Source organism: Heterodontus francisci, chromosome 38, assembly GCF_036365525.1.
Source record: "Heterodontus francisci isolate sHetFra1 chromosome 38, sHetFra1.hap1, whole genome shotgun sequence".
In the NCBI taxonomy this organism is placed as follows: Eukaryota; Metazoa; Chordata; class Chondrichthyes; order Heterodontiformes; family Heterodontidae; genus Heterodontus; species Heterodontus francisci.
In genome coordinates, this window is record NC_090408.1 from 1,338,746 (window position 1) to 1,358,303 (window position 19,558).

The following is a 19,558-nucleotide window of genomic DNA, read 5'->3' on the forward strand; positions in this document are numbered from 1 at the left end:
TTACTGACTCTGAATGGGGTAAACTTCCAGAGGCAATGAATCGAACTGGGGTACACTTCCTCAGGCACTGACTCCCACTGGGGGACACTTCCACAGGCACTGACTCTGAATGGGGTAAACTTCCACAGGCACTGAAATAAAAGCAAAATACTGCGGATGCTGGAAATCTGAAGCAAAAACAAGAAATGCTGGAATCACTCAGCAGGTCTGGCAGCATCTGTGGAAAGAGAAGCAGAGTTAACGTTTCGGGTCAGTGACCCTTCTTCGGAACTGACAAATATTAGATAAGTCACAGATTATAAACAAGTGAGGTGGGGGTGGGGCAAGAGATAACAAAGGTGAAGGTGCAGATTGGACCAGGCCACATAGCTGACCAAAAGGTCAAGGAGAAAAGGCAAACAATATGGCTTTGTCTTTCAACACACCATTAACATATTGCTTGCCTTTTCTCCGTGAACATTTGGTCTGCTATGTGGTCTGGTCCAATCTGCACCTTCTCCTTTGTTATCTCTTGCCCCACCCCCACCTCACTTGTTTATAATCTGTGACTTTTCTAATATTTGTCAGTTCCGAAGAAGGGTCACTGACCCGAAACATTAACTCTGCTTCTCTTTCCACAGATGCTGCCAGACCTGCTGAGTGATTCCAGCATTTCTTGTTTTTGTTCCACAGGCACTGACCCTCACTTGGGTGCACTTCCACAGGCTCTGACTCTGAATGGGGCAAACTTCCACAGGCACTGACTCTCACTGGGGTACACTTCCACAGGCACTGAATCTGAATTGGGTAAACTTCCACAGGCACTGACTCTCACTTGGGTACACTTCTTCAGGCACTGACTCTCACTGGGGTACATTTCCACAGGCACTGTATCTCACTTGGGTACACTTCGACAGGCACTGACTCTCACTTGGGTACACTTCTGCAGGCACTGACTCTCACTGGGGTACATTTCCACAGGCACTGACTCTCATTGGTGGACATTTCAACCTGCACTGACTCTGAGTGCGGTACACTTCTTTCGGCACTGAATCTGAATGGCGTAAACTTCTAGATGCACTGACTCTGAATGGGGTAAACTTCCACAGGCACTGACTCTCACTGGGGTACACTTCCACAGGCACTGACTCTAACTGGGGTACACTTCGACATGCATTGAATCTGAATGGGGTTAACTTCTACAGGCACTGACTCTGAATGGGGTAAACTTCTATAGGCACTGAATCTGAATGCTGCAAACTTCTACAGGGACTGAATCTGAATGGGGTAAACTTCCACAGGCACTGTCTCTCACTGGGGTAAACTTCAACAGGCAATGACTCTCTCTGGTGTACACTTCCACAGGCAGTGACTCTGAATGGGTTAAACTTCCACAGGCACTGACTCTCACTGGGGTAAACTTCCACAGGCACTGACTCTCACTGGAGTACACTTCCACAGGTACTGACACTGAATGGGGCAAACTTCCACAGGCACTGACTCTCACTGGGGTAAACTTCCACAGGCACTGATTATGAAAGGGGTAATCTTCCACAGGCCCTGACTCTCACTGGGGGGCACTTCCACAGGCACTGACTCTGAATGGGGCAAACTTCCACAGGCACTGACTCTCACTGGGGTACACTTCCACAGGCACTGAATCTGAATGGCGTAAACATCCACAGGTACTGACTCTGAATGGGGTACACTTCTACAGGCACTGAATCTGAATGGTGTAAACTTCTACAGGGACTGAAGCTGAAGGGGGTAAACTTCCACAGGCACTGACTCTCACTGGGGTAAACTTCCACAGGCACTGACTCTAAATGGGGTAAACTTCCACAGGCACTGACTCTCACTGGGGTACATTTCCACAGGCACTGACTCTGAATGGGGTAAACTTACACAGGCACTGACTCTGAATGGCGTACATTTCCACACGCACTGAATCTGAATGGGGTAAACCTCTACAGGTACTGATTCTGAATGGGGTAAACTGCCACAGGCACTGACTCTCACTGGGGTACACTTGCACAGGCACTGACTCTGAATGGGGTAAACTTCCACAGGCACTGACTCTCACTGGGGTACACCTCAACAGGCACTGTCTCTGAATGGGTTAAACATCCACAGGCACTGACTTTCACTGGGGTACACTTCCACAGGCACTGACCCTCACTGGGGTACACTTACACAGGCACTGACTCTGAGTGGGGTAAACTTCCAAAGGCACTGACTCTCACTGGGGTACACTTCCACAGGCACTAACTCTGAATGGGGTAAACTTCCACAGGCACTGTCTCTCAGTGGAGTGCACTTCCACAGGCAATGACTCTCACTGGGGTACACTTCCACAGGCACTGACTCTGAATGGGGTAAACTTCCACAGGCACTGACTCTGAATGGGGGTAACTTCTACTGGCTCTGAATCTGAATGGGGTACACTTCCACAGGCACTGAATCTGAATGGTGTAAACTTCTACAGGTACTGAATCTGAATGCGGTAAACTTCTACAGGCACTGAATCTGAATGGTGTAAACTTCTACGGGTACTGAATCTGAATGGGGTAAACATCCACAGGCACTGACTCTGAATCGGGTAAACTTCCACAGGCACTGTCTCTCACTGGAGTGCACTTCCACAGGCAATGACTCTCACTGGGGTACACTTCCACAGGCACTGACACTGAATGTGTTAAACTTCCACAGGCACTGACTCTCACTGGGGTAAACTTCCACAGGCACTGACTCTGAATGGGTTAAACTTCCACAGGCACTGACTCTCAGTGGGGTAAACTTCCACAGGCACTGACTCTCACTGGGGTACACTTCCACAGGTACTGGCACTGAATGGGTTAAACTTCCACAGGCAGTGACTCTGAAAGGGGTAATCTTCTACAGACACTGAATCTGAATGGGGTAAACTTCCACAGGCACTGACTCTCACTGGGGGGCACTTCCACAGGCACTGACTCTGAATGGGGCAAACTTCCAAAGGCACTGACTCTCACTGGGGTACACTTCCACAGGCACTGACTCTGAATGGGGTAAACTTCCACAGGCACTGACTCTGAATGGGGGTAACTTCTACTGGCCCTGAATCTGAATGTGGTACACTTCCACAGGCACCGAATCTGAATGGGGTAAACTTCTACAGGTACTGAATCTGAATGGTGTCATCTTCTGCAGGTACTGAATCTGAATGCGGTAAACTTCTACAGGCACTGAATTTGAATGGTGTAAACTTCTACAGGTACTGAATCTGAATGGGGTAAACTTCCACAGGCACTGACTATGAATGGGGTAAACTTCCACAGGCACTGTCTCTCACTGGAGTGCACTTCCACAGGCAATGACTCTCACTGGGGTACACTTCCACAGGCAGTGACTCTGAATGGGTTAAACTTCCACAGGCACTGACTCTCACTGGGGTAAACTTCCACAGGCACTGACTCTGAAAGGGTTAAACTTCCACAGGCACTGACTCTCACTGGTGTAAACTTCCACAGGCACTGACTCTCACTGGGGTACACTTCCACAGGTACTGACACTGAATGGGGTAAACTTCCACAGGCAGTGACTCTGAAAGGGGTAATCTTCTACAGACACTGAATCTGAATGGGGTAAACTTCTACAGGTACTGAATCTGCATGGGGTAAACTTCCACAGGCACTGACTCACACTGGGGGAAACTTCCACAGGCACTGACTCTGAAAGGGGTAAACTTCCACAGGCCCTGACTCTCACTGGGGGGCACTTACACAGGCACTGACTCTGAATGGGGCAAACTTCCACAGGCACTGACTCTCACTGGGGTACACTTCCACAAGCACTGAATCTGAATGGCGTAAACATCCACAGGTACTGACTCTGAATGGGGTAAACTTGCAGAGGCAATGACTCTCACTGGGGTACACTTCCACAGGCACTGACTCCCACTGGGGGACACTTCCACATGCACTGACTCTGAATGGGGTAAACTTCCACAGGCACTGAAATAAAAGCAAAATACTGCGGATGCTGGAAATCTGAAACGAAAACAAGAAATGCTGGAATCACTCAGCAGGTCTGGCAGCATCTGTGGAAAGAGAAGAAGGATTAACGCTTCGGGTCAGTGACCCTTCTTCGGAACTGACAAATGTTAGAAAAGTCACAGATTATAAACAAGTGAGGTGGGGGTGGGGCAAGAGATAACAAAGGAGAAGGTGCAGATTGGACCAGGGGCACATAGCTGACCAAAAGGTCACGGAGAAAAGGCAAACAATATTGCTTTGTCTTTCAACACACCATTAACATATTGTTTGCCTCTTCTCCGTGACCTTTTGGTCAGCTATGAGGCCTGGGCCAATCTGCACCTGCTCCTTTGTTATCTCTTGCCCCACCCCCACCTCACTTGTTTATAATCTGTGACTTTTCTAATATTTGTCAGTTCCAAAGAAGGGTCACTGACCCGAAACGTAAACTCTGCTTCTCTTGCCAAAGATGCTGCCAGACCTGCTGAGTGATTCCAGCATTTCTTGTTTTTGTTCCACAGGCACTGACCCTCACTTGGGTGCACTTCCACAGGCACTGACTCTGAATGGGGTAAACTTCCACAGGCACTGAATCTCACTGGGGCACACTTCCACAGGCACTGACTCTGAATGGGGTAAACTTCCACAGGCACTGACTCTCACTGGGGTACACTTCCACAGGCACTGAATCTGAATGGGGTAAACTTCCACAGGCACTGATTCTCACTTGGGTACACTTCGTCAGGCTCTGACTCTCACTGGGGAACATTTCCACAGGCACTGACTCTCACTGGGGTACATTTCCTCAGGCACTGACTCTCACTGGGGTACATTTCCACAGGCACTGACTCTCACTGGTGTACATTTCCACATGCACTGAGTCTGAGTGGGGTACACTTCTATAGGCACTGAATCTGAATGGTGTAAACTTCTAGAGGTACTGAATCTGAATGGGGTAAACTTGCACAGGCACTGACTCTGAATGGGGTAAACTTCCACAGGCACTGACTCTCACAGGGGTACACTTCCACAGGCACTGACTCTCACTGGGGCACATTTACACATGCACTGACTCTGAAAGGGGTAAACTTCCACAGGCACTGACTCTAACTGGGGTACACTTCGACAGGCACTGAATCTGAAAGTGGTAAACTTCTACAGGTACTGAATCTGAATGGGGTAAACTTCAACAGGCACTGACTCTCACTGGGGTACACTTGCACAGGCACTGACTCTCACTGGGGTACACTTGCACAGGCACTGACTCTGAATGGGGTAAACTTCCATAGGCACTGAATCTGAATGGGATTAACTTCTACAGGTACTGAATCTGAATGGGGTAAACTTCCACAGGCACTGAATCTCACTGGGGTACACTTCCACAGGCACTGACTCTCACTGGGGCAAAATTCCACAGGCACTGACTCTGAATGGGTGAAACTTCCACAGGCACTGACTCTCACTGGGGTAAACTTCCACAGGCACTGACTCTCACTGGGGTACAGTTCCACAGGTACTGACACTGAATGGGGTAAACTTCCACAGGCACTGACTCTGAAAGGGGTAATCTTCTACAGACACTGAATCTGAATGGGGTAAACTTCTACAGGTACTGAATCTACATGGGGTAAACTTCCACAGGCAGTGACTTACACTGGGGGACACTTCCACAGGCACTGATTCTGAAAGGGGTAAACTTCCACAGGCCCTGAAGCTCACTGGAGTGCACTTCCACAGGCACTGACTCTGAATGGGGCAAACGTCCACAGGCACTGACTCTCACTGGGGTACACTTCCACAGGCACTGAATCTGAATGGCGTAAACATCCACAGGTACTGACTCTGAATGGGGTAAACATCCAGAGGCAATGACTCGAACTGGGGTACACTTCCACAGGTACTGACTCCCACTGGGGGACACTTCCACAGGCACTGACTCTGAATGGGGTAAACTTCCACAGGCACTGAAATAAAAGCAAAATACTGCGGATGCTGGAAATCTGAAACAAAAACAAGAAATGCCGGAATCACTCAGCAGGTCTGGCAGCATCTGTGGAAAGAGAAGAAGAGTTAACGCTTCGGGTCAGTGACCCTTCTTCGGAACTGACAAATGTTAGAAAAGTCACAGATTATAAACAAGTGAGGTGGGGGTGGGGCAAGAGATAACAAAGGAGAAGGTGCAGATTGGACCAGGCCACATAGCTGACCAAAAGGTCACGGAGAAAAGGCAAACAATATTGCTTTGTCTTTCAACACACCATTAACATATTGTTTGCCTCTTCTCCGTCAACTTTTGGTCAGCTATGAGGCCTGGGCCAATCTGCACCTGCTCCTTTGTTATCTCTTGCCCCACCCCCACCTCACTTGTTTAAAATCTGTGACTTTTCTAATATTTGTCAGTTCCGAAGAAGGGTCATTGACCCGAAACGTAAACTCTGCTTCTCTTGCCAAAGATGCTGCCAGACCTGCTGAGTGATTCCAGCATTTCTTGTTTTTGTTCCACAGGCACTGATCCTCACTTGGGTGCACTTCCACAGGCACTGACTCTGAATGGGGTAAACTTCCACAGGCACTGAGTCTCACTGGGGCACACTTCCACAGGCACTGACTCTGAATGGGGTAAACTTCCACAGGCACTGACTCTCACTGGGGTGCACTTCCACAGGCACTGAATCTGAATGGGGTAAACTTCCACAGGCACTGACTATCACTTGGGTACACTTCGTCAGGCACTGACTCTCACTGGGGAACATTTCCACAGGCACTGACTCTCACTGGGGTACATTTCCATAGGCACTGACTCTCACTTGGGTACACTTCTACAGGCACTGACTCTCACTTGGGTACACTTCTGCAGGCCCTGACTCGCACTGGGGTATATTTCCACAGCCACTGACTCTCACTGTGGTACACTTCCACAGGCACTGAATCTGAATGGGGTAAACTTCCACAGGCACTGACTCTGAAAGGGGTAAACTTCCACAGGCCCTGACTCTCACTGGGGGGCACTTACACAGGCACTGACTCTGAATGGGGCAAACTTCCACAGGCACTGACTCTCACTGGGGTACACTTCCACAAGCACTGAATCTGAATGGCGTAAACATCCACAGGTACTGACTCTGAATGGGGTAAACTTGCAGAGGCAATGACTCTCACTGGGGTACACTTCCACAGGCACTGACTCCCACTGGGGGACACTTCCACATGCACTGACTCTGAATGGGGTAAACTTCCACAGGCACTGAAATAAAAGCAAAATACTGCGGATGCTGGAAATCTGAAACAAAAACAAGAAATGCTGGAATCACTCAGCAGGTCTGGCAGCATCTGTGGAAAGAGAAGAAGGATTAACGCTTCGGGTCAGTGACCCTTCTTCGGAACTGACAAATGTTAGAAAAGTCACAGATTATAAACAAGTGAGGTGGGGGTGGGGCAAGAGATAACAAAGGAGAAGGTGCAGATTGGACCAGGGGCACATAGCTGACCAAAAGGTCACGGAGAAAAGGCAAACAATATTGCTTTGTCTTTCAACACACCATTAACATATTGTTTGCCTCTTCTCCGTGAACTTTTGGTCAGCTATGAGGCCTGGGCCAATCTGCACCTGCTCCTTTGTTATGATTAGATTAGATTAGATATACAGCACTGAAACAGGCCCTTCGGCCCACCGAGTCTGTGCCGACCATCAACCACCCATTTATACTAATCCTACACTAATCCCATATTCCTACCAAACATCCCCACCTGTCCCTATATTTCCCTACCACCTACCTATACTAGTGACAATTCTTATAATGGCCAATTTACCTACCAACCTGCAAGTCTTTTGGCTTGTGGGAGGAAACCGGAGCACCCGGAGGAAACCCACGCAGACACAGGGAGAACTTGCAAACTCCACACAGGCAGTACCCAGAATCGAACCCGGGTCCCTGGAGCTGTGAGACTGCAGTGCTAACCACTGCGCCACTGTGCCGCCATCTCTTGCCCCACCCCCACCTCACTTGTTTATAATCTGTGACTTTTCTAATATTTGTCAGTTCCAAAGAAGGGTCACTGACCCGAAACGTAAACTCTGCTTCTCTTGCCAAAGATGCTGCCAGACCTGCTGAGTGATTCCAGCATTTCTTGTTTTTGTTCCACAGGCACTGACCCTCACTTGGGTGCACTTCCACAGGCACTGACTCTGAATGGGGTAAACTTCCACAGGCACTGAATCTCACTGGGGCACACTTCCACAGGCACTGACTCTGAATGGGGTAAACTTCCACAGGCACTGACTCTCACTGGGGTACACTTCCACAGGCACTGAATCTGAATGGGGTAAACTTCCACAGGCACTGATTCTCACTTGGGTACACTTCGTCAGGCACTGACTCTCACTGGGGAACATTTCCACAGACACTGACTCTCACTGGGGTACATTTCCTCAGGCACTGACTCTCACTGGGGTACATTTCCACAGGCACTGACTCTCACTGGTGTACATTTCCACATGCACTGAGTCTGAGTGGGGTACACTTCTATAGGCACTGAATCTGAATGGTGTAAACTTCTAGAGGTACTGAATCTGAATGGGGTAAACTTGCACAGGCACTGACTCTGAATGGGGTAAACTTCCACAGGCACTGACTCTCACAGGGGTACACTTCCACAGGCACTGACTCTCACTGGGGCACATTTACACATGCACTGACTCTGAAAGGGGTAAACTTCCACAGGCACTGACTCCAACTGGGGTACACTTCGACAGGCACTGAATCTGAAAGTGGTAAACTTCTACAGGTACTGAATCTGAATGGGGTAAACTTCAACAGGCACTGACTCTCACTGGGGTACACTTGCACAGGCACTGACTCTCACTGGGGTACACTTGCACAGGCACTGACTCTGAATGGGGTAAACTTCCATAGGCACTGAATCTGAATGGGATTAACTTCTACAGGTACTGAATCTGAATGGGGTAAACTTCCACAGGCACTGAATCTCACTGGGGTACACTTCCACAGGCACTGACTCTCACTGGGGCAAAATTCCACAGGCACTGACTCTGAATGGGTGAAACTTCCACAGGCACTGACTCTCACTGGGGTAAACTTCCACAGGCACTGACTCTCACTGGGGTACAGTTCCACAGGTTCTGACACTGAATGGGGTAAACTTCCACAGGCACTGACTCTGAAAGGGGTAATCTTCTACAGACACTGAATCTGAATGGGGTAAACTTCTACAGGTACTGAATCTACATGGGGTAAACTTCCACAGGCAGTGACTTACACTGGGGGACACTTCCACAGGCACTGATTCTGAAAGGGGTAAACTTCCACAGGCCCTGAAGCTCACTGGGGTGCACTTCCACAGGCACTGACTCTGAATGGGGCAAACGTCCACAGGCACTGACTCTCACTGGGGTACACTTCCACAGGCACTGAATCTGAATGGCGTAAACATCCACAGGTACTGACTCTGAATGGGGTAAACATCCAGAGGCAATGACTCGAACTGGGGTACACTTCCACAGGTACTGACTCCCACTGGGGGACACTTCCACAGGCACTGACTCTGAATGGGGTAAACTTCCACAGGCACTGAAGTAAAAGCAAAATACTGCGGATGCTGGAAATCTGAAACAAAAACAAGAAATGCTGGAATCAACAGCAGGTCTGGCAGCATCTGTGGAAAGAGAAGAAGAGTTAACGCTTCGGGTCAGTGACCCTTCTTCGGAACTGACAAATGTTAGAAAAGTCACAGATTATAAACAAGTGAGGTGGGGGTGGGGCAAGAGATAACAAAGAAGAAGGTGCAGATTGGACCAGGCCACATAGCTGACCAAAAGGTCACGGAGAAAAGGCAAACAATATTGCTTTGAATTTCAACACACCATTAACATATTGTTTGCCTCTTCTCCGTGAACTTTTGTTCAGCTATGAGGCCTGGGCCAATCTGCACCTGCTCCTTTGTTATCTCTTGCCCCACCCCCACCTCACTTGTTTATAATCTGTGACTTTTCTAATATTTGTCAGTTCCGAAGAAGGGTCATTGACCCAAAACGTAAACTCTGCTTCTCTTGCCAAAGATGCTGCCAGACCTGCTGAGTGATTCCAGCATTTCTTGTTTTTGTTCCACAGGCACTGATCCTCACTTGGGTGCACTTCCACAGGCACTGACTCTGAATGGGGTAAACTTCCACAGGCACTGAGTCTCACTGGGGCACACTTCCACAGGCACTGATTCTGAATGGGGTAAACTTCCACAGGCACTGACTCTCACTGGGGTGCACTTCCACAGGCACTGAATCTGAATGGGGTAAACTTCCACAGGCACTGATTCTCACTTGGGTACACTTCGTCAGGCACTGACTCTCACTGGGGAACATTTCCACAGGCACTGACTCTCACTGGGGTACATTTCCACAGGCACTGACTCTCACTTGGGTACACTTCTACAGGCACTGACTCTCACTTGGGTACACTTCTGCAGGCCCTGACTCGCACTGGGGTATATTTCCACAGGCACTGACTCTCACTGTGGTACACTTCCACAGGCACTGAATCTGAATGGGGTAAACTTCCACAGGCACTGACTCTGAAAGGGGTAAACTTCCACAGGCCCTGACTCTCACTGGGGGGCACTTCCACAGGCACTGACTCTGAATGGGGCAAACTTCCACAGGCACTGACTCTCACTGGGGTACACTTCCACAGGCACTGAATCTGAATGGCGTAAACATCCACAGGTACTGACTCTGAATGGGGTAAACTTCCACAGGCACTGAAATAAAAGCAAAATACTGCGGATGCTGGAAATCTGAAACAAAAACAAGAAATGCTGGAATCACTCAGCAGGTCTGGCAGCATCTGTGGAAAGAGAAGAAGAGTTAACGCTTCGGGTCAGTGACCCTTCTTCGGAACTGACAAATGTTAGAAAAGTCACAGATTATAAACAAGTGAGGTGGGGGTGGGGCAAGAGATAACAAAGGAGAAGGTGCAGATTGGACCAGGCCACATAGCTGACCAAAAGGTCACGGAGAAAAGGCAAACAATATTGCTTTGTCTTTCAACACACCATTAACATATTGTTTGCTTCTTCTCCATGAAATTTTGGTCAGCTATGAGGCCTGGTCCAATCTGCACCTGCTCCTTTGTTATCTCGTGCCCCACCCCCACCTCACTTGCTTATAATCTGTGACTTTTCTAATATTTGTCAGTTCCAAAGAAGGGTCACTGACCCGAAACGTAAACTCTGCTTCTCTTGCCAAAGATGCTGCCAGACCTGCTGAGTGATTCCAGCATTTCTTGTTTTTGTTCCACAGGCACTGATCCTCACTTGGGTGCACTTCCACAGGCACTGACTCTGAATGGGGTAAACTTCCACAGGCACTGAGTCTCACTGGGGCACACTTCCACAGGCACTGACTCAGAATGGGGTAAACTTCCACAGGCACTGACTCGCACTGGGGTGCACTTCCACAGGCACTGAATCTGAATGGGGTAAACTTCCACAGGCACTGATTCTCACTTGGGTACACTTCGTCAGGCACTGACTCTCACTGGGGAACATTTCCACAGGCACTGACTCTCACTGGGGTACATTTCCACTGGCACTGACTCTCACTTGGGTACACTTCTACAGGCACTGACTCTCACTTGGGTACACTTCTGCAGGCCCTGACTCGCACTGGGGTATATTTCCACAGGCACTGACTCTCACTGTGGTACACTTCCACAGGCACTGAATCTGAATGGGGTAAACTTCCACAGGCACTGACTCTGAAAGGGGTAAACTTCCACAGGCCCTGACTCTCACTGGGGGGCACTTACACAGGCACTGACTCTGAATGGGGCAAACTTCCACAGGCACTGACTCTCACTGGGGTACACTTCCACAAGCACTGAATCTGAATGGCGTAAACATCCACAGGTACTGACTCTGAATGGGGTAAACTTGCAGAGGCAATGACTCTCACTGGGGTACACTTCCACAGGCACTGACTCCCACTGGGGGACACTTCCACATGCACTGACTCTGAATGGGGTAAACTTCCACAGGCACTGAAATAAAAGCAAAATACTGCGGATGCTGGAAATCTGAAACAAAAACAAGAAATGCTGGAATCACTCAGCAGGTCTGGCAGCATCTGTGGAAAGAGAAGAAGGGTTAACGCTTCGGGTCAGTGACCCTTCTTCGGAACTGACAAATGTTAGAAAAGTCACAGATTATAAACAAGTGAGGTGGGGGTGGGGCAAGAGATAACAAAGGAGAAGGTGCAGATTGGACCAGGGGCACATAGCTGACCAAAAGGTCACGGAGAAAAGGCAAACAATATTGCTTTGTCTTTCAACACACCATTAACATATTGTTTGCCTCTTCTCCGTGAACTTTTGGTCAGCTATGAGGCCTGGGCCAATCTGCACCTGCTCCTTTGTTATCTCTTGCCCTACCCCCACCTCACTTGTTTATAATCTGTGACTTTTCTAATATTTGTCAGTTCCGAAGAAGGGTCACTGACCCGAAACGTAAACTCTGCTTCTCTTGCCAAAGATGCTGCCAGACCTGCTGAGTGATTCCAGCATTTCTTGTTTTTGTTCCACAGGCACTGACCCTCACTTGGGTGCACTTCCACAGGCACTGACTCTGAATGGGGTAAACTTCCACAGGCACTGAATCTCACTGGGGCACACTTCCACAGGCACTGACTCTGAATGGGGTAAACTTCCATAGGCACTGACTCTCACTGGGGTACACTTCCACAGGCACTGAATCTGAATGGGGTAAACTTCCACAGGCACTGATTCTCACTTGGGTACACTTCGTCAGGCACTGACTCTCACTGGGGAACATTTCCACAGGCACTGACTCTCACTGGGGTACATTTCCTCAGGCACTGACTCTCACTGGGGTACATTTCCACAGGCACTGACTCTCACTGGTGTACATTTCCACATGCACTGAGTCTGAGTGGGGTACACTTCTATAGGCACTGAATCTGAATGGTGTAAACTTCTAGAGGTACTGAATCTGAATGGGGTAAACTTGCACAGGCACTGACACTGAATGGGGTAAACTTCCACAGGCACTGACTCTCACAGGGGTACACTTCCACAGGCACTGCATCTCACTGGGGCACATTTACACATGCACTGACTCTGAAAGGGGTAAACTTCCACAGGCACTGACTCTAACTGGGGTACACTTTGTCAGGCACTGAATCTGAAAGTGGTAAACTTCTACAGGTACTGAATCTGAATGGGGTAAACTTCAACAGGCACTGACTCTCACTGGGCTACACTTGCACAGGCACTGACTCTCACTGGGGTACACTTGCACAGGCACTGACTCTGAATGGGGTAAACTTCCATAGGCACTGGATCTGAATGGGATTAACTTCTACAGGCTCTGAATCTGAATGGGGTAAACTTCCACAGGCACTGAATCTCACTGGGGTACACTTCCACAGGCACTGACTCTCACTGGGGCAAAATTCCACAGGCACTGACTCTGAATGGGGTAAACTTCCATAGGCACTGAATCTGAATGGGATTAACTTCTACAGGTACTGAATCTGAATGGGGTAAACTTCCACAGGCACTGAATCTCACTGGGGTACACTTCCACAGGCACTGACTCTCACTGGGGCAAAATTCCACAGGCACTGACTCTGAATGGGTGAAACTTCCACAGGCACTGACTCTCACTGGGGTAAACTTCCACAGGCACTGACTCTCACTGGGGTACAGTTCCACAGGTACTGACACTGAATGGGGTAAACTTCCACAGGCACTGACTCTGAAAGGGGTAATCTTCTACAGACACTGAATGTGAATGGGGTAAACTTCTACAGGTACTGAATCTGCATGGTGTAAACTTCCACAGGCAGTGACTTACACTGGGGGACACTTCCACAGGCACTGATTCTGAAAGGGGTAAACTTCCACAGGCCCTGAAGCTCACTGGGGTGCACTTCCACAGGCACTGACTCTGAATGGGGCAAACGTCCACAGGCACTGACTCTCACTGGGTACACTTCCACAGGCACTGAATCTGAATGGCGTAAACATCCACAGGTACTGACTCTGAATGGGGTAAACATCCAGAGGCAATGACTCGAACTGGGGTACACTTCCACAGGTACTGACTCCCACTGGGGGACACTTCCACAGGCACTGACTCTGAATGGGGTAAACTTCCACAGGCACTGAAGTAAAAGCAAAATACTGCGGATGCTGGAAATCTGAAACAAAAACAAGAAATGCTGGAATCACTCAGCAGGTCTGGCAGCATCTGTGGAAAGAGAAGAAGAGTTAACGCTTCGGGTCAGTGACCCTTCTTCGGAACTGACAAATGTTAGAAAAGTCACAGATTATAAACAAGTGAGGTGGGGGTGGGGCAAGAGATAACAAAGGAGAAGGTGCAGATTGGACCAGGCCACATAGCTGACCAAAAGGTCACGGAGAAAAGGCAAACAATATTGCTTTGTCTTTCAACACACCATTAACATATTGTTTGCCTCTTCTCCGTGCACTTTTGGTCAGCTATGAGGCCTGGGCCAATCTGCACCTGCTCCTTTGTTATCTCTTGCCCCACCCCCACCTCACTTGTTTATAATCTGTGACTTTTCTAATATTTGTCAGTTCCGAAGAAGGGTCATTGACCCGAAACGTAAACTCTGCTTCTCTTGCCAAAGATGCTGCCAGACCTGCTGTGTGATTCCAGCATTTCTTGTTTTTGTTCCACAGGCACTGATCCTCACTTGGGTGCACTTCCACAGGCACTGACTCTGAATGGGGTAAACTTCCACAGGCACTGAGTCTCACTGGGGAACATTTCCACAGGCACTGACTCTCACTGGGGTACATTTCCACAGGCACTGACTCTCACTTGGGTACACTTCTGCAGGCACTGACTCTCACTTGGGTACACTTCTGCAGGCCCTGACTCGCACTGGGGTATATTTCCACAGGCACTGACTCTCACTGTGGTACACTTCCACAGGCACTGAATCTGAATGGGGTAAACTTCCACAGGCACTGACTCTGAAAGGGGTAAACTTCCACAGGCCCTGACTCTCACTGGGGGGCACTTCCACAGGCACTGACTCTGAATGGGGCAAACTTCCACAGGCACTGACTCTCACTGGGGTGCACTTCCACAGGCACTGAATCTGAATGGGGTAAACTTCCACAGGCACTGATTCTCACTTGGGTACACTTCGTCAGGCACTGACTCTCACTGAGGAACATTTCCACAGGCACTGACTCTCACTGGGGTACATTTCCACAGGCACTGACTCTCACTTGGGTACACTTCTACAGGCACTGACTCTCACTTGGGTACACTTCTGCAGGCCCTGACTCGCACTGGGGTATATTTCCACAGGCACTGACTCTCACTGTGGTACACTTCCACAGGCACTGAATCTGAATGGGGTAAACTTCCACAGGCACTGACTCTGAAAGGGGTAAACTTCCACAGGCCCTGACTCTCACTGGGGGGCACTTCCACAGGCACTGACTCTGAATGGGGCAAACTTCCACAGGCACTGACTCTCACTGGGGTACACTTCCACAGGCACTGAATCTGAATGGCGTAAACATCCACAGGTACTGACTCTGAATGGGGTAAACTTCCACAGGCACTGAAATAAAAGCAAAATACTGCGGATGCTGGAAATCTGAAACAAAAACAAGAAATGCTGGAATCACTCAGCAGGTCTGGCAGAATCTGTGGAAAGAGAAGAAGAGTTAACGCTTCGGGTCAGTGACCCTTCTTCGGAACTGACAAATGTTAGAAAAGTCACAGATTATAAACAAGTGAGGTGGGGGTGGGGCAAGAGATAACAAAGGAGAAGGTGCAGATTGGACCAGGCCACATAGCTGACCAAAAGGTCACGGAGAAAAGGCAAACAATATTGCTTTGTCTTTCAACACACCATTAACATATTGTTTGCTTCTTCTCCATGAAATTTTGGTCAGCTATGAGGCCTGGTCCAATCTGCACCTGCTCCTTTGTTATCTCGTGCCCCACCCCCACCTCACTTGCTTATAATCTGTGACTTTTCTAATATTTGTCAGTTCCAAAGAAGGGTCACTGACCCGAAACGTAAACTCTGCTTCTCTTGCCAAAGATGCTGCCAGACCTGCTGAGTGATTCCAGCATTTCTTGTTTTTGTTCCACAGGCACTGATCCTCACTTGGGTGCACTTCCACAGGCACTGACTCTGAATGGGGTAAACTTCCACAGGCACTGAGTCTCACTGGGGCACACTTCCACAGGCACTGACTCAGAATGGGGTAAACTTCCACAGGCACTGACTCGCACTGGGGTGCACTTCCACAGGCACTGAATCTGAATGGGGTAAACTTCCACAGGCACTGATTCTCACTTGGGTACACTTCGTCAGGCACTGACTCTCACTGGGGAACATTTCCACAGGCACTGACTCTCACTGGGGTACATTTCCACTGGCACTGACTCTCACTTGGGTACACTTCTACAGGCACTGACTCTCACTTGGGTACACTTCTGCAGGCCCTGACTCGCACTGGGGTATATTTCCACAGGCACTGACTCTCACTGTGGTACACTTCCACAGGCACTGAATCTGAATGGGGTAAACTTCCACAGGCACTGACTCTGAAAGGGGTAAACTTCCACAGGCCCTGACTCTCACTGGGGGGCACTTACACAGGCACTGACTCTGAATGGGGCAAACTTCCACAGGCACTGACTCTCACTGGGGTACACTTCCACAAGCACTGAATCTGAATGGCGTAAACATCCACAGGTACTGACTCTGAATGGGGTAAACTTGCAGAGGCAATGACTCTCACTGGGGTACACTTCCACAGGCACTGACTCCCACTGGGGGACACTTCCACATGCACTGACTCTGAATGGGGTAAACTTCCACAGGCACTGAAATAAAAGCAAAATACTGCGGATGCTGGAAATCTGAAACAAAAACAAGAAATGCTGGAATCACTCAGCAGGTCTGGCAGCATCTGTGGAAAGAGAAGAAGGGTTAACGCTTCGGGTCAGTGACCCTTCTTCGGAACTGACAAATGTTAGAAAAGTCACAGATTGTAAACAAGTGAGGTGGGGGTGGGGCAAGAGATAACAAAGGAGAAGGTGCAGATTGGACCAGGGGCACATAGCTGACCAAAAGGTCACGGAGAAAAGGCAAACAATATTGCTTTGTCTTTCAACACACCATTAACATATTGTTTGCCTCTTCTCCGTGAACTTTTGGTCAGCTATGAGGCCTGGGCCAATCTGCACCTGCTCCTTTGTTATCTCTTGCCCCACCCCCACCTCACTTGTTTATAATCTGTGACTTTTCTAATATTTGTCAGTTCCGAAGAAGGGTCACTGACCCGAAACGTAAACTCTGCTTCTCTTGCCAAAGATGCTGCCAGACCTGCTGAGTGATTCCAGCATTTCTTGTTTTTGTTCCACAGGCACTGACCCTCACTTGGGTGCACTTCCACAGGCACTGACTCTGAATGGGGTAAACTTCCACAGGCACTGAATCTCACTGGGGCACACTTCCACAGGCACTGACTCTGAATGGGGTAAACTTCCACAGGCACTGAATCTCACTGGGGTACACTTCCACAGGCACTGAATCTGAATGGGGTAAACTTCCACAGGCACTGATTCTCACTTGGGTACACTTCGTCAGGCACTGACTCTCACTGGGGAACATTTCCACAGGCACTGACTCTCACTGGGGTACATTTCCTCAGGCACTGACTCTCACTGGGGTACATTTCCACAGGCACTGACTCTCACTGGTGTACATTTCCACATGCACTGAGTCTGAGTGGGGTACACTTCTATAGGCACTGAATCTGAATGGTGTAAACTTCTAGAGGTACTGAATCTGAATGGGGTAAACTTGCACAGGCACTGACACTGAATGGGGTAAACTTCCACAGGCACTGCATCTCACTGGGGCACATTTACACATGCACTGACTCTGAAAGGGGTAAACTTCCACAGGCACTGACTCTAACTGGGGTACACTTTGACAGGCACTGAATCTGAAAGTGGTAAACTTCTACAGGTACTGAATCTGAATGGGGTAAACTTCAACAGGCACTGACTCTCACTGGGGTACACTTGCACAGGCACTGACTCTCACTGGGGTACACTTGCACAGGCACTGACTCTGAATGGGGTAAACTTCCATAGGCACTGGATCTGAATGGGATTAACTTCTACAGGCTCTGAATCTGAATGGGGTAAACTTCTACAGGTACTGAATCTGAATGGGGTAAACTTCCACAGGCACTGAATCTCACTGGGGTACACTTCCACAGGCACTGACTCTCACTGGGGCAAAATTCCACAGGCACTGACTCTGAATGGGTGAAACTTCCACAGGCACTGACTCTCACTGGGCTAAACTTCCACAGGCACTGACTCTCACTGGGGTACAGTTCCACAGGTACTGACACTGAATGGGGTAAACTTCCACAGGCACTGACTCTGAAAGGGGTAATCTTCTACAGACACTGAATCTGAATGGGGTAAACATCTACAGGTACTGAATCTGCATGGTGTAAACTTCCACAGGCAGTGACTTACACTGGGGGACACTTCCACAGGCACTGATTCTGAAAGGGGTAAACTTCCACAGTCCCTGAAGCTCACTGGGGTGCACTTCCACAGGCACTGACTCTGAATGGGGTAAACGTCCACAGGCACTGACTCTCACTGGGGTACACTTCCACAGGCACTGAATCTGAATGGCGTAAACATCCACAGGTACTGACTCTGAATGGGGTAAACATCCAGAGGCAATGACTCGAACTGGGGTACACTTCCACAGGTACTGACTCCCACTGGGGGACACTTCCACAGGCACTGACTCTGAATGGGGTAAACTTCCACAGGCACTGAAGTAAAAGCAAAATACTGCGGATGCTGGAAATCTGAAACAAAAACAAGAAATGCTGGAATCACTCAGCAGGTCTGGCAGCATCTGTGGAAAGAGAAGAAGAGTTAACGCTTCGGGTCAGTGACCCTTCTTCGGAACTGACAAATGTTAGAAAAGTCACAGATTATAAACAAGTGAGGTGGGGGTGGGGCAAGAGATAACAAAGGAGAAGGTGCAGATTGGACCAGGCCACATAGCTGACCAAAAGGTCACGGAGAAAAGGCAAACAATATTGCTTTGTCTTTCAACACACCATTAACATATTGTTTGCCTCTTCTCCGTGCACTTTTGGTCAGCTATGAGGCCTGGGCCAATCTGAACCTGCTCCTTTGTTATCTCTTGCCCCACCCCCACCTCACTTGTTTATAATCTGTGACTTTTCTAATATTTGTCAGTTCCGAAGAAGGGTCATTGACCCGAAACGTAAACTCTGCTTCTCTTGCCAAAGATGCTGCCAGACCTGCTGAGTGATTCCAGCATTTCTTGTTTTTGTTCCACAGGCACTGATCCTCACTTGGGTGCACTTCCACAGGCACTGACTCTGAATGGGGTAAACTTCCACAGGCACTGAGTCTCACTGGGGAACATTTCCACAGGCACTGACTCTCACTGGGTAACATTTCCA